This window comes from Telopea speciosissima, chromosome 8, assembly GCF_018873765.1.
Source record: "Telopea speciosissima isolate NSW1024214 ecotype Mountain lineage chromosome 8, Tspe_v1, whole genome shotgun sequence".
Classification (NCBI taxonomy): Eukaryota; Viridiplantae; Streptophyta; class Magnoliopsida; order Proteales; family Proteaceae; genus Telopea; species Telopea speciosissima.
Window position 1 is genome coordinate 30,997,411 of NC_057923.1, and position 17,663 is coordinate 31,015,073.

Below are 17,663 nucleotides of genomic sequence, written 5' to 3' on the forward strand. Positions count from 1 at the left end.
TCAAAAAAATGATCCTCAGATCATCAGTCTTCATTCTGCTCGACGATAGCAATGCCCTTGCCCTTATTCATGCCTGTCTTATCTGTAAAATGATTATCATTCTAGGAATGAGCTATCACTCAGTAAGAAATGACATTGCCAATCATGCTCACAATATACATGCAATTAAAATTTTATTTTTCTATCCATAAGCATGGTATAATTTCTTATCATTTGAATAATAATCATTCAATCAGTTAATTTCCATAAATCTTTCAATCATTTATCTATCAGTAACATTTCATTCATTTTATCATTTTTCATTTCATTTTAGTCTTAGATCTTCATCTAGTATATCTCCGTCGTACTACCGAAGTAGCTCTAGTTACAAACCATTAGAATGGGTTCAGTCGTACCATCGAAATGGCTCCAGTTACAAACCACTAGAATGGGTTCAGTGATGGCCTCAACACCCATCTTCATAGGCACTTCATGAGCACCGAGTCGTATGTTGGCCGTGCCCGTCGGCACTTAACTTTCTTTTCATTTTCATTCTTTGTCAATCATTTTCAGTCATCATTCATCGAATCTTGTACAATTTACATTCCCATTAATAACCATAAGATCATTCAACATTCAAGCATATGGAGACCTAACATAGTCATTTCAAGGAATCTTTACTAAATATCACCATAAACATTGCATAAACATATATGTATTCATTCTACAATATTAACCATCGATTAACAATGCTTCCTTACCAACACTTTTGCGTTCCGATCGTCCAATTAGTGTTAGCCTTTCAAGGGTCCTTGTTCTTCAAATAAAAACACCAAAACTTAGGGTTCTTATCTCAGATCCTCAACAAGCTCAAAATCTCTTCAATCCAAGATAGGTTCTAATGGAAATCATCAGTTGTAAACTTCTGTTATGTCACTGTTTTACCTATAGTGATATAAAAATACAAAATAAATACTTAATGTGTGTAATATTGAACAAAGTCAGTGGCTACTGAAAGCTAACATCCATGTATTTATTTCATAATGAGACCATACATCTTGAAACCCCTCCTAACATAGAGTTTCAAATATTTCAAAAACACCCTTTTGACTATGACAGAATTGGGGTCACCAACTGTTAAAAATCATAAATCCATTCTCCCGAATTCAAATGTCCTCAATATTTTTTAAGGATTTATAAGATTGATTAAAGTTCATTCAGCCCAAAAGTTAGATCAAAATTCAAAGAATAAGTACCTCAAATATATCTCTCAATTCTAAGGTACAGAAAACTACCCAAATAGTGACCTGTCTGTGAGCACAAATTTATAAACATATCAAATGAACTTATTTTTTAATGAAATTTTGAGGAGATCATATTAACACATATATATACTCCCAATAATTATTTAATACCATGAATCAATCCCTAACTATGGTAGATAACATGAACAATCTTTGGCTACTGTTCTGTCCAACCCAGAAATTTCAGAAACAAGAAAAATCAGTTACTTTTTCTCTCATCTCCTCTTGTATCCGAATTTTCCATGCTTCACTACCATGATTTAACTTTAGAAAAACATCAATATAACATGAATATTATATGCCTTAATCTATATAAAATTCATAATGTATTCTCAAGCATCAAAGCCCTATTCTTCCATCCCATCTATGAAATCTTCTCTCAAGAGACAAAATTCAGAATTCAAGGATGGGAAACCTACCTTGTTGAAGAACCAAGTCTTGATCCTAGCTTTGGCCCTTCACTCCACCATATTCCAAGCTCCAATATTCAACTTGGCCTTGTAAATCTTCTCCCAAAACCCTGGAATTTGGACACTCAAATCCCAAAAGGACTCACTCCCCCCTTCCACGATTTTCCTTCCCTCTCTTCTCTTTTCTTGTTTTTCTTTCTCTTCTCTCTTTCTTGGAATAACTCTCCCTCTTTCTTAAAATGACTCCCTCTCTTTCTTAGATTTATCTCACTTGAAATCTCCCTTATGCCCCTCCATTATTTTCTTCTTTCCTATTATGATACCTCATTAATTTATATCTTACTTGGAATCTCTCTTATGCCCTTCCATTATCTTCTTCTTTCCTATTAAACCCTCACTTAAACTCTTCTTTTCCTTTTGTTCACAACCTATAGTGAATTAGTATTTGGAATCTTTCTAATGGGTTTCCTATAATGTCCTTGTTTTCCTATTTCATGGAACCAAAAAGTAACTCACAAAGAACCAACAGGAACCAAATAATAAACTATGAATCAAATAGTGAACCAAACATATCTTTCATACACTTTCAATTATAAACCATAGTATATAAAAATGTATCATAGTATATAAAATCAATACATAGGCTATATACATAGATCAAGGGTTATAAAATTATATAAATACCCTTACATGGCTATACATAACCAACAATCATACTCATGCTTATAATTCATTATAAAACATGCAAAAATCATAATTACATGAAATCTTACCATAATTAACAATATCACATGAAAATCGATTCTCTACCATTCAGTCCAATCATATAAAAAGTAAGACAGTAAATCAAAATTAAAATAAAATTCTTGGGTCGGGGTACTACACCAGTGTCACTCAATGTTGCATTACTTTGATTGAAAAATGAGACACCAACTAAACTTCTTTTATGTCTTCCTCCAAGAACAGCAGTGTGGGTAGAATCTGTCCTCACAGTAGCATTCCCCACAATGGGTGTACTCATACTCCCAAATGTGGATGTACCCCCCATACCTACTGTGGACTGCCCCTCTCTCCTTACTATGGGTGTACCCCCTACCTACTGTGGGTGTGGTTGATCTTGCAATTGAACCACCTTTACGTATAGAAATTTTTGGTGGCCTACTAAAACTTGTTTGTCTCTGATTTTGACTCTTAATCAACTCAACAGGAGTAAGCACTTCTGCTTCTATTTCTGGCCGATCTATTACAGTATCACCACCAATCACTCCCAATGTGTGTCCGTTGATGGTATTCAATTTGCTTGGCCACTTGTACATTATAAACATAAAGATGTATATCATCCATTTCATTGAACTCATCAAACATCTTTACTATATTAGTGTCACTCTGAACATCTACATCTTTCATGGATGCTACATATTTCACTGTAAAGTTGACAGACATTCCCTTGGGTATATGACTCAAAACTGAGTTGTATGTATCCTCAATCATCTCAAGATAACCAAACCTATCCACATCTACCAATTTAGATTCAGCCCTCATATAATGGTAAACCAACATGCAAACCATATTAGCCATTCAACAAATTTATGCCTATAATCATAAACAAAACTCAAGTGCTTAACAAAATATTAGATTCAAGCATACAGTTTAATAGACTTAACAATTTAACAAATCAATGTCTTCTAGCTTGAACACAAACAGTTTAAAAATTTAGTGGCTTCAAGCATGAACCCAGACATGAAGGGTGGGGGTTGGAACAGACAAATTCAAGTCATTGGGTTGGGTTTGGGCAACCTACCAAGCCAGCCAAACCTTCCCAATGTCAAACATATCCCAACCATAAGCTCAAGCAAGTTCCAAGCTTGGTCAATCCCAGATGGAATCAACTAAGTTAAGGAATTCAGGGCTTGCTAGGACTGCATGATTGGTTTAGATCCTAAACATTTAGGTGCTGATGAAGCTTCATTCAATAAAACATAGCAAAATTTGACAAGGTATCAAGTCATGCAATAGATGCAGATACAATATTTTAGAACATATCAGGTGCTTAAAGTTCAGAGAACTTTTCTGTAACATATTTATTTAGCATGCACCATAGATGCATAACATGTATTGCTCGAACCACAAAAAGCAAGGAGTGGTAAATCACTATAGAACCCCCTCAAGGTTCAAGCAAAGGCCAAAAAAATAATGAGACCAATGAATAGGAAACAATGCAGCACCAGTCACAAGAAAACCAAAGAAAGGACCCAGTAGTAAAAACACAAATTCATAACCAACCCTAAGCCAGGTGCGCACAAGAACCACAGAAATCAAATGGGCTAGCATTCCTGGTGACATGATAAGCAAAAAATACAATTGAAATTAAAGGGATGTTGCATTCAAGCTTAGCAAATAATTGAAACAGAATATGATCCCAAACTCCAAATATGATCCCTAAACCTCCAAATTAAGCAATAATCACATAAAGAAATATGATCCAAATATCCAAGTTAAACCAAAATCATAATAATTTGAACCAATAGAATAACAAATTACATAAACCCTAAACCTATTTAACATAAACCTTAAACCTATTTCACCAAAATTAAACTTAACTATTCAGTGTCACAAAAAAAAAGCCTAGTTTAACATCGTTTCAGTATCCACACTAATCACAACAAGATAGACCTTAGTTTGTTAGGGGTTTTCACTTACAGTGTATATGAGGTCCTCTGATAGTGAAAGTTGTACTAATGAGATGAAGACTTGTAGGTTTTCGCTTCAATCGTCAGTGCTTTCTTCTCCAAGAACAACCGCGAAGATGAAGCACAAGAGCAAGAGGAGAACAGTTCCCTCACCTGGCCACGAAGATGCAGTGCATGAGCGAGAGGAGATCAGTATCCTCATTGGCTATGAAGATGAAGCGTAATTGTGTAAGAGAGGAAGATGAGTTGCAGGGTTGAGTTGCAGAGCTAAAGCTCGATTCCCTCTTTTGCCTTGCTCTAAAGGTTATATGCTTAAGTGAGGTCAAATGGGTCATTCTACCCTATCAAGGGGTAGAATGGTCCATAAATGTTCAAAAATCGGGATCCGTTATAACATAACGGATCTGTCTAACGGGAGGGACTATAGTGGTACTTAGTTTTGAAAGCAGGGGTGCACGTGGAATTAGTGAAGATTCAGGGGGGCAACTATAAGTTTGGCCATTTTTAGGGGGGCATTTAAAAAAACCCTATAGTTAATTAACTTCAAGCAATTCATTCAAGAAGAGACAGAAGGTCCCTTTAATCATAGATTTGAGTTGTACCTGATAGGTATGACAAGAATTGCACACAAGCACAAACATATACAAAACCTTTTGTAAAGACTAGCCATATGTAGAACTGGATGTGGACAACAACAACATAGGAAACGAAGAAATCGAAAGGGAAGCAATTAAACACCTGATGCTTTGTGAGGCGCCTAATTGCACAGATCTTCTTTGGTCGAAGGTTCAACAAAAGAAATTTCTTATTCTTGCCATGCTTCTCTCAAAGTAGCCTTTTGTTTCTGATAGAGAGAGAACCAAACCTTGCTCCTCAATTTCTCAAATCTAACAACACCTCTCGTCTTCTTTTCATCTGCAACTAATTTTCTCAAAGTCTCTACTGGTACCTCAAAGGGGTGGAGAGAGTTACAAAGAAAGGTATTCGAGCAAGGATTGAGTAGAGAAGGGGGTTGGGGTTCAACAGAATGGTGGTTGCACGAGTAGCTCAAGGGGCGAGCCAGATTGTAGAGTAGGGGGTTGGAGCTGGGGTTACACAGAGGAGAGCGAGAGAAGTGGCGAGTAGCTCAGATGGTGGGGGAAACCAGATTGTAGAGTAGGGGGTTGGGGCTGGAGTTGGACAGAGGTAAGTTTTTGAGAAGGAGAGCGATAGAAGAGAGAGGTTGCAACGACTGAGATGTGAGGGAGAGGGAGAGCAAGAGAATTCGTGTGGGAATGGGATAGAGAGAGCGGGAGGGACGAAAAAAGACAGCAAAAAATAAGAAATAGCATTCCGCAACGGTAAAACAAAAACTATTGCCCTAGACTATTTTCCACGATGGTAAGAATATTCCCATCGCTCAATATATATTTTTTATAAAATATGTTTTGTGACAGGAATATTATTGCCGTTATCAAAAAAATATTTTGGGAGACGGTATTACATATACCATCGTAATAAATAAATTAGGGCTGCAGATTAATAAATACTGTCATGATAAATCATTTATGGCGACAGAAAACAAGACCAGTTGCATAAAATATACAGTAGGTGATGGTAGATTACACTTCTTTTGCCATATATAACTTTTGGTGACAAATATGAAACATCCGTTGCCAAAATCCGTAGCCGAAAATCACTTTTCTTGTAGTGTGATTATGTTCCTATAATCCTATTTAGGTCTAGGGAATGGGTAATTGGGTGAATTGAAGATGGGATCATCCATGCATGGGGGTTTGGATTTTAATTTCAGCAATTCAAGAAAACACATGTATGCATGATGATAGAAGGGGTTTATTTCTAACTATCACAACATCAGAAACTAATTCTAGGTCTAGGAAGTATAAAAGAAGCAATCAGAGGGTTCGATCCTTGGTGTAGGTATCGAAATAGAGATAGAAGAAGAAGGACAAGATCAGAGAGGGGTTTGGGGAGTGGAGCTTGTTTCTCTAAAGAAAATGAGCTCTCTTATGTATAGGGAGGTCGAGGTCGGATTCTAAACTTTTATTTCACATCTGAATAGTGACTGCTGACGTAGGGCGGCTTGGTACTATTCAACACTGTTCATGGGTCCATGTGATGACATAAGTACACGTAGGGCGGCGGGTACTGGAGATGACGTCATGGATGATGTCAGTCATCGCTGAGGCTGATGTTGGAGCCATGACCATCGTCGAAGGGCTGATCATGTTCAGCTGCTGCGGCATCGGCGGCTTCTTGAGCATTTAATGTTTCGACTGCTTCAACAACATCGGCAAGGAGAGGGCCTGGAATGTCGAGGACGGGAGAGAGTGTCTGTAGCTGGTCGATCAGGTGGAACGTGTCGACATCAACTTCATCAGGGATTTCATAATCCATCATGAACAGGGTGACGAAGAGTCATCGGTCATCTGAGACAATGTAACGGTAGCATGGGCAACCGTTGGGGTGGGTGAGTCCCAAAACTTCCTGGTGCAAGGCGATGAGGGACTGCTTGTACAGATCTTTGGCATGAATATGGCGGTTGGCAATATCAAAAGCTTTGGCTTCATCTGTAATGAGCGTGGGCTCCTGTATTGTGTAACAGGTAGTAGGCTGAAGGTGCCAGATTTGATAGGGCTAGAAGAAGCATTCGTGTTCACGCCAGCCTAAGGTGCTGTAGATGGTGAATTCGAGTCCACCAAAGAATCTCCAATTTGCCACAGAGTGAGAGATCATGGTTCAGATCATCATAGGCAATTGGTCGAGGACAGTCGTATTGTCGCTAGAAAAGACTAGTTGACCAACGAGTCCCCATTCGACAGCAGCAATGCTCCAAGGTTTGGAGTCAGGGTAGAAGATAAGTCTGTGCAGTTGGTGAGAGATAGTTCTAAAGATATTTTTAGGATATTCAAGCAAAAAGCTTTTGTAGCGTTGGTATTGTTCTTCCTCACAATGACGTTGTATCATTGGGAAAATTTCACGGGGGAGAATTTCTTTAGCTTTTAAATAAAGGCAGATTCTATAAATCTTATGGAAGAGAGCATCTTTTAAATGTTCTTCAATATAGTCTGCAATCTGAAGAAAGTTATGTACTTTCTCAGGAGAGGTGACATCATCCCAATCAATTTGTTTAATTGAGTCAAGTACCACAATTTGAAGGGTGAGCTGTTTTGTGTAAAAAACTCCAAGAGATTTTGAGAAGGCGGTAAGAGCGGTTCTAAACGGTTTTTTCTGTCCAAAAACCTACATCTTCCACAAAGTGTTGATCTGATGGTACCACTTGGTAGGTATGCCATCATGATGGTAGAAGTCAGTCGTGTTTGTCACTGACTAACCAAAAGAAGATGGAGCAATTGCCGCTGGTAGTTGTTGTACTACCTGGGAGTAGCTGGCAGGGGTCATGTTCCATAAATAATAGGGATCCTGTTGTCCTATTCTTGACTATTTTTGGGGAAGAAATAGGGACTCAAAGGTTGGTAAGGGGAAGGAGTGAATTCTCTGTTGTAGGGAATTCGGGTATAGCCAAGGGCAGACCATTGGGTAGGAGCTACGCTGCTATCGGGGTTCTCGAATGAGAATACCACCACGGGGGGTAGGGAGTAAGGCTGGGATGGCCTTTTTGTGCTTGCGATGTGGTGTCGCATGAGCTTTACCTTTTCCTTTGTCGGGAGGACGGCGAGGATTCATGGCCTGCTAAGATAATCAGCAAGAAAATTGTCAGTACCCTTAACATGGACAATTTCATATTGATATTGATTAATAGTATTGGCCCAATTGATCCGTCTTGAGTTGGTTTCCTTAATTTTTGTTTTCAAAAAATATCGTACAGCTTGGTTATCAGTACGAATAAGGAATTTCTCAGGTAAGAGATAAATCCTAAATCGTTGGATTGCATTAACAATAGCTAGGATTTTCTTTTCATAAATAAGATAATTAATTTGAGCAGAGGTGAATTTGCCGGAGTTGTAGCCCAAATTTGCTCATCAGAGGGGTTTTTGAGATTTTGTGCTTTTAAAGCACAGCCCCAATGTTCATTGCTAGCATCCGTTTCAAGGATAAGAAGGTCGCCAGCAAGAGGGAAGTAAACTGTAGGGCAAGATTTGGTAATCTTAGCCTGGATAGATTGAACCGTCTGTGTGTCAGATTTGGTCCAGGTGAAAATAGTATCTTTGCATAATTTTAATAAAAGACTTTGTTCTTTTGAGGAAAGGTCTTTAATGTAATTACGCCCATAGTTAAGGATTCTGAGAAACTGTTGTAAGTGTTGTTTGTCACGGAGAACAGTAGGAAAATCCTTGATTTTAATAAGACTGTGATCTTGGAGTTGGAGTCCATGATCAGTTAAGATGAGGCCCAAAAATTCGATTTGAGATTTTTCTAATTCGATTTTCTTGGGGGAAAGTATTATTCCATGTTTGAGGAATAAATTACCGATGATACAAAGGTGTTTCGTATGTTCAGCGGGAGAATTAGAGAAGACAAGGATGTCATCTATATACGCCACACAAAAAGGAAGGTCGCTAAAGATGGAATCAATCCAGCGTTGGAAAACTTGAGGGGCAGTACAAAGACCGAAGGGCATAACCGTCCATTGGTAATGGTGATTATAAGGAGTGGAGAAAGCTATGAGAGGTTTGGATTCCTCGGTGAGCTTAATCTGCCAAAAGCCAGATTCGGTGGTTCTTAAAATTAAGAACCAATGGACCGGCATGAAAGCTAATAGTCATAACCATGTTGTTAGTTGAAAATGTTTACATGAGTTAACAAATGTTACCTCAACTAAACTGTTGCCTCTTCCAGACAAACGGTTCATCAAACTTTTCGAACCAAGACCTTTTGAAAATGAGATACAACCTTGAATGCTCAACTGGCAGGATATCCAACTCCCTAGCGAATGGATGCTTTCTGATATTTTAGACACCCCTCAAAATATCACAGCAGATCCACCTCCTACTTTTGAAATACAATCTTCCGGTATTAACCTCTATTTCAGAAGGCGACCCTCTGGTCCTAGTCCCAGATAACTAACTCAGACTGCCAGCACTTCATCTCTTCGATCTGCCCCTGCAGCATCCACTGGCTCCTCTGCTAGACATTCTAGCTCTTCTCATTCTTGTCCCGCTTTTATGGTTCGCAATCATGCAGAAATAAAACGTGGCGAAGCTCATATGGTTATAAACTACAAACGTTTAAACCAAAACATTATTTTTGATGGATATTTCATCCCTCGAAAAGATGTTCTCATTCATTGCGCCAAACACGCCACTATTTATAGTAAGTTTGATTTATAATCTGGCTTTTGGCAGATTAAGCTCACCGAGGAATCCAAACCTCTCATAGCTTTCTCCACTCCTTATAATCGCCATTACCAATGGATGGTTATGTCCTTCGGTCTTTGTACTGCCCCTCAAGTTTTTCAACGCTGGATTGATTCCATCTTTGGCGACCTTCCTTTTTGTGTGGCGTATATAGACGACATCCTTGTCTTCTCTAATTCTTCCGCTGGACATCACTACCATAAGAGAATTTATGGCCGTGGAATCACAAGATAAAAGCAAAGAAATAGAAGGCAAACATAAGCCAACCTATGTGTGTGAGAGCCGGAACTCAGATCTAATAAAAGATCCTTTGCAGTACTCAAAGGGGGTAACCCTTATCGATCTATCACTTCGCAGATAGTCTTCGGCGTGCTGAGTCGCATAGACAAAAATAACAGAAAAGAAAACAGTGAAGAAAATGTCTTTATATGTGCATCAAACTTACAATAAGTCGGAAGTAAGTCTTCCTCTTTCACTCTGCTGCAGATCGGAAGATAGGAAAGACGATCTTGGGTAGATCCTCGATACTATCTAACGGTCATTAGTAAATGCTATACCCTTTGGGTAGGGTGCAGTTACAAAAGAAAAGAGCGTACTAAGGCTCTGATACCAATTTTAAAGAGAGAGGGTTCGATCCTTGGTGTAGGTATCGAAATAGAGATAGAAGAAGAAGGAGAAGATCAGAGAGGGATTTGGGGAGCGGAGCTTGTTTCTCTAAAGAAAATGAACTCTCTTATACATAGGGAAGTCGAGGTTGGATTCTAAACTTTTTAATTTTAAAGAGAGAGGGTTCGATCCTTGGTGTAGGTATCGAAATAGAGATAGAAGAAGAAGGAGAAGATCAGAGAGGGATTTGGGGAGCGGAGCTTGTTTCTCTAAAGAAAATGAGCTCTCTTATATATAGGGAGGTCGAGGTCGGATTCTAAATTTTTTAATTTTAAAGAGAGAGGGTTCGATCCTTGGTGTAGGTATCGAAATAGAGATAGAAGAAGAAGGAGAAGATCAAAGAGGGATTTGGGGAGCGGAGCTTGTTTCTCTAAAGAAAATGAGCTATCTTATATATAGGGAGGTCGAGGTTGGATTCTAAACTTTTATTTCAAATCCGAATAGTGACTGCTGACGTAAGTGCTGACGTAGGGCGGCTTGGTACTATTTAACACTGTTCATGGGTCCATGTGATGATGTAAGTACACGTAGGGCGACGGGTACTGGAGATGATGTCATGGATGATGTCAGTCATCGCTGAGGCTGATGTTGAAGCCATGACCATCGTCGAAGGGCTGATCATGTTCAGCTGCTGCGACGTTGGTGGCTTCTTGAGCATTTAATGTTTCAACTGCTTCAACAACATCGGCAAGGAGAGGGCCTGGAATGTCGAGGACGAAAGAGAGAGTCTGTAGCTGGTCGATCAGGTGGAACGTATCGGCAGCAACTTCATCAGGGATTTCATAATCCATCATGAACTGGGTGACGAAGAGTCGTCGGCCATCTGAGACAATGTAACGGTAGCGTGGGCAACCGTTGGGGCGGGTGAGTCCCAAAACTTCCTGGTGCAAGGCGATGAGGGACTGCTTGTACAGATCTTCGGCATGAATATGGCGGTTGGCAATATGCAAAGCTTCGGCTTCATCTGTAATGAGCGTGGGCTCTTGTATTGTGTAACAGGCAGCAGGCTGAAGGTTCCAAATTTGATAGGGCTGGAAGAAGCGTTCGCGTTCATGCCAGCCTAAGGTGCTGTAGATGGTGAATTCGAGTCCACCAGAGAATCTCCAATTTACCACAGAGTGAGAGATCATGGTTCGGATCATCATAGGCAATTGGTCGAGGACAGTCGTATTGTCGCTAGAAAAGACTAGTTGACCAACGAGTCCCCATTCGACAACAGCAATACTCCAAGGTTCGGAGCCAGGGTAGAAGATAAGTCTGTGCTGTTGGTGAGAGATAGTTCTAAAGATATTTTTAGGATATTCCAGCAAAAAGCTTTTGTAGCGCTGGTATTGTTCTTCCTCACAATGACGTTGTATCATTGAGAAAATTTCACGGGGGAAAATTTCTTTAGCTTTTAAATAAAGGCAGATTCTGTAAATCTTATGGAAGAGAGCATCTTTAAATGTTCTTCAATACAGTCTGCAATCTGAAAAAAGTTATGTACTTTCTCAGGAGAGGTGACATCGTCCCAATCAATTTGTTTAATTGAGTCAAGTACCACATTTTGAAGGGTGAGATGTTTTGTGTAAAAAGCTCCAAGAGATTTTGTGAAGGCGGTAAGAGCAGTTCTAAATGGTTTTTTTTGTCCAGAAACCTGCGTCTTCCGCAAGGTGTTGATCTGATGGTACCACTTGGTAGGTATGCCATCATGATGGTAGAAGTCAGTCGTGTTTGTCACTGACTGACCAAAAGAAGATGGAGCAATTGCCGCTGGTAGTTGTTGTACTACCTGGGAGTAGCTGGCAGGGGTTATGTTCCATAAATAATAGGGATCTTGACTGTCCTGTTCTTGACTATTTCCGGGGAAGAAATAAGGACTAAAAGGTTGGTAAGGGGAAGGAGTGAATTCTGCTGTTGTGGCTAGAATTCGGGTATAGCCAGGGGCAGACCATTGGGTAGGAGCTGCTGCTGCTATCTGGGGTTCTCGAATGAGAATACCGCAACGGGGGGTAGGGAGTAAGGCTGGGGTGGCCTTTTTGTGCTTGCCATGTGGTGTCGCATGAGCTTTACCTTTTCCTTTGTCGGGAGGACGGCGAGGATTCATGGCCTGCTAAGATAATCAGCAAGAAAATTGTCAGTACCCTTAACATGGACAATTTCATATTGATATTGATTAATAGTATTGGCCCAATTGATCCGTCTTGAGTTGGTTTCCTTAATTTTTGTTTTCAAAAAATCTCGTACAGCTTGGTTATCAGTACGAATAAGGAATTTCTCAGGAAAGAGATAAATCCTAAACCGTTGGATTGCATTAAGAATGGCTAGGATTTCCTTTTCATAAATAAGATAATTAATTTGAGCAGAGGTGAATTTACCGGAGTTGTAGCCGTAAATTTGCTCATCAGAGGGGTTTTTGAGAGGGTGTGCTTTTAAAGCACAACCCCAATGTTCATTGCTAGCATCCGTTTCAAGGATAAGAAGGTCGCCAGCAAGAGGGAAGTAAACTGTAGGGCAAGATTTGGTAATCTCAGCCTGGATAGATTGAACCGTCTGTGTGTCAGATTTGGTCCAGGTGAAAATAGTGTCTTTGCGTAATTTTAATAAAAGACTTTGTTCTTTTGAGGAAAGGTCTTTGATGTAATTACGCCCATAGTTAAGGATTCCGAGAAACTGTTGTAAGTGTTGTTTGTCATGGAGAACAGTAGGAAAATCCTTGATTTTAATAAGAATGTGATCTTGGAGTTGGAGTCCATGATCAGTTAAGATGAGGCCCAAAAATTCGAATTGAAATTTTTCTAATTCGATTTTCTTGGGGGAAAGTATTATTCCATGTTTGAGGAATAAATTACCGATGATACGAAGGTGTTTCGTATGTTCAGCGGGAGAATTAGAGAAGACAAGGATGTCGTCTATATACGCCACACAAAAAGGAAGGTCGCCAAAGATGGAATCAATCCAGCGTTGGAAAACTTGAGGAACAGTACAAAGACCGAAGGGCATAACTGTCCATTGGTAATGGCGATTATAAGGAGTAGAGAAAGCTGTGAGAGGTTTGGATTCCTCGGTGAGCTTAATCTGCCAAAAGCCAGATTCGGTGGTTCTTAAAATTAAGACCCAATGGACCGGCATGAAAGCTAATAGTCATAACCTTGCAGTCAGTTGGAAATGTTTACACGAGTTAACAAATGTTACCTCAACTAAACTGTTGCCTCTTCCGGACAAACTGTTCGTCGAACTTTTCAAACCAAGACCTTTTGAAAATGAGATACAACCTCGAATGCTCAACTGGCAGGATATCCAACTCCCTAGCGAATGGATGCTTTCTGATATTTTAGACACCCCTCAAAATATCACAGCAGATCCACCTCCTACTTTTGAAATACAATCTTCCGGTACTAACCTCTATTTCAGAAGACGACCCTCTGGTCCTAGTCCCAGACAACTAACTCGGACTGCCAGCACTTCATCTCTTCAGTCTGCCCCTGCAGCATCCACCAGCTCCTCTGCTAGACATTCTAGCTCTTCTCATTCTTGTCCCGCTTTTATGGTTCGCAATCATGCAGAAATAAAACGTGGCAAAGCTCATATGGTTATAAACTACAAACGTTAAAACCAAAACATTATTTTTGATGGATATTTCATCCCTCAAAAAGATGTTCTCATTCATCGTGCCAAACATGCCACTATTTATAGTAAGTTTGATTTAAAATCTAGCTTTTGGCAGATTAAGCTCACCGAGGAATCTAAACCTCTCACAGCTTTCTCCACTCCTTATAATCACCATTATCATTGGATGGTTATGCCCTTCGGTCTTTGTACTGCCCCTCAAGTTTTCCAACGCTGGATTGATTCCATCTCTGGCGACCTTCCTTTTTGTGTGGCGAATATAGACGACATCCTTGTCTTCTCTAATTATCCCGCTGAACATACGAAACACCTTCATATCATCGGTAATTTATTCCTCAAACATGGAATAATACTTTTGCCCAAGAAAATCGAATTAGAAAAATCTCAAATCGAATTTTTGGGCCTCATCTTAACTGATCATGGACTCCAACTCCAAGATCACATTCTTATTAAAATCAAGGATTTTCCTACTGTTCTCCGTGACAAACAACACTTACAACAGTTTCTCGGAATCCTTAACTATGGGCGTAATTACATTAAAGACCTTTCCTCAAAAGAACAAAGTCTTTTATTAAAATTACGTAAAGACACTATTTTCACTGGGACCAAATCTGACACATCATGATGGTAGAAGTCAGTCGTGTTTGTCACTGACTGACCAAAAGAAGATGGAGCAATTGCCGCTGGTAGTTGTTGTACTACCTGGGAGTAGCTGGCAGGGGTTATGTTCCATAAATAATAGGGATCTTGACTGTCCTGTTCTTGACTATTTCCGGGGAAGAAATGGGGACTAAAAGGTTGGTAAGGGGAAGGAGTGAATTCTGCTGTTGTGGCTAGAATTCGGGTATAGCCAGGGGCAGACCATTGGGTAGGAGCTGCTGCTGCTATCTGGGGTTCTCGAATGAGAATACCGCAACGGGGGGTAGGGAGTAAGGCTGGGGTGGCCTTTTTGTGCTTGCCATGTGGTGTCGCATGAGCTTTACCTTTTCCTTTGTCGGGAGGACGGCGAGGATTCATGGCCTGCTAAGATAATCAGAAAGAAAATTGTCAGTACCCTTAACATGGACAATTTCATATTGATATTGATTAATAGTATTGGCCCAATTGATCCGTCTTGAGTTGGTTTCCTTAATTTTTGTTTTCAAAAAATCTCGTACAGCTTGGTTATCAGTACGAATAAGGAATTTCTTAGGAAAGAGATAAATCCTAAACCGTTGGATTGCATTAACAATGGCTAGGATTTCCTTTTCATAAATAAGATAATTAATTTGAGCAGAGGTGAATTTACCGGAGTTGTAGCCGCAAATTTGCTCATCAGAGGGGTTTTTGAGAGGGTGTGCTTTTAAAGCACAACCCCAATGTTCATTGCTAGCATCCGTTTCAAGGATAAGAAGGTCGCCAGCAAGAGGGAAGTAAACTGTAGGGCAAGATTTGGTAATCTCAGCCTGGATAGATTGAACCGTCTGTGTGTCAGATTTGGTCCAGGTGAAAATAGTGTCTTTGCGTAATTTTAATAAAAGACTTTGTTCTTTTGAGGAAAGGTCTTTGATGTAATTACGCCCATAGTTAAGGATTCCGAGAAACTGTTGTAAGTGTTGTTTGTCATGGAGAACCGTAGGAAAATCCTTGATTTTAATAAGAATGTGATCTTGGAGTTGGAGTCCATGATCAGTTAAGATGAGGCCCAAAAATTCGAATTGAAATTTTTCTAATTCGATTTTCTTGGGGGAAAGTATTATTCCATGTTTGAGGAATAAATTACCGATGATACGAAGGTGTTTCGTATGTTCAGCGGGAGAATTAGAGAAGACAAGGATGTCGTCTATATACGCCACACAAAAAGGAAGGTCGCCAAAGATGGAATCAATCCAGCGTTGGAAAACTTGAGGGGCAGTACAAAGACCGAAGGGCATAACTGTCCATTGGAAATGGCGATTATAAGGAGTAGAGAAAGCTGTGAGAGGTTTGGATTCCTCGGTGAGCTTAATCTGCCAAAACCCAGATTCGGTGGTTCTTAAAATTAAGACCCAATGGACCGGCATGAAAGCTGATAGTCATAACCTTGCAGTCAGTTGGAAATGTTTACACGAGTTAACAAATGTTACCTCAACTAAACTGTTGCCTCTTCTGGACAAACTGTTCGTCGAACTTTTCAAACCAAGACCTTTTGAAAATGAGATACAACCTCGAATGCTCAACTGGCAGGATATCCAACTCCCCAGCGAATGGATGCTTTCTGATATTTTAGACACCCCTCAAAATATCACAGCAGATCCACCTCCTACTTTTGAAATACAATCTTCCGGTACTAACCTCTATTTCAGAAGACGACCCTCTGGTCCTAGTCCCGGACAACTAACTCGGACTGCCAGCACTTCATCTCTTGCTGCCTCGCAGCATCCACCAGCTCCTCTGCTAGACATTCTAGCTCTTCTCATTCTTGTCCCGCTTTTATGGTTCGCAATCATGCAGAAATAAAACGTGGCAAAGCTCATATGGTTATAAACTACAAACGTTAAAACCAAAACATTATTTTTGATGGATATTTCATCCCTCGAAAAGATGTTCTCATTCATCGCGCCAAACATGCCATTATTTATAGTAAGTTTGATTTAAAATCTAGCTTTTGGCAGATTAAGCTCACCGAGGAATCTAAACCTCTCACAGCTTTCTCCACTCCTTATAATCGCCATTATCATTGGATGGTTATGCCCTTCGGTCTTTGTACTGCCCCTCAAGTTTTCCAACGCTGGATTGATTCCATCTCTGGCGACCTTCCTTTTTGTGTGGCGTATATAGACAACATCCTTGTCTTCTCTAATTATCCCGCTGAACATACGAAACACCTTCGTATCATCGGTAATTTATTCCTCAAACATGGAATAATACTTTCGCCCAAGAAAATCGAATTAGAAAAATCTCAAATCGAATTTTTGGGCCTCATCTTAACTGATCATGGACTCCAACTCCAAGATCACATTCTTATTAAAATCAAGGATTTTCCTACTGTTCTCCGTGACAAACAACACTTACAACAGTTTCTCGGAATCCTTAACTATTTTCACTGGGACCAAATCTGACACACAGACGGTTCAATCTATCCAGGCTGAGATTACCAAATCTTGCCCTACAGTTTACTTCCCTCTTGCTGGCGACCTTCTTATCCTTAAAACGGATGCTAGCAATGAACATTGGGGCTGTGTTTTAAAAGCACGCCCTCTCAAAAACCCCTATGATGAGCAAATTTGCGGCTACAACTCTGGCAAATTCACCTCTGCTCAAATTAATTATCTTATTTATGAAAAGGAAATCCTAGCTATTGTTAATGCAAACCAACGGTTTAGGATTTATCTCTTACCTGAGAAATTCCTTATTCGTACTGATAACCAAGCTGTACGAGATTTTTTGAAAACAAAAATTAAGGAAACCAACTCAAGACGGATCAATTGGGCCAATACTATTAATCAATATCAATATGAAATTGTCCATGTTAAGGGTACTGACAATTTTCTTGCTGATTATCTTAGCAGGCCATGAATCCTCGCCATCCTCCCGACAAAGGAAAAGGTAAAGCTCATGCGACACCACATCGCAAGCACAAAAAGGCCACCCCAGCCTTACTCCCTACCCCCAGTGGCGGTATTCTCATTCGAGAACCCCAGATAGCAGCAGCAGCTCTTACCCAAT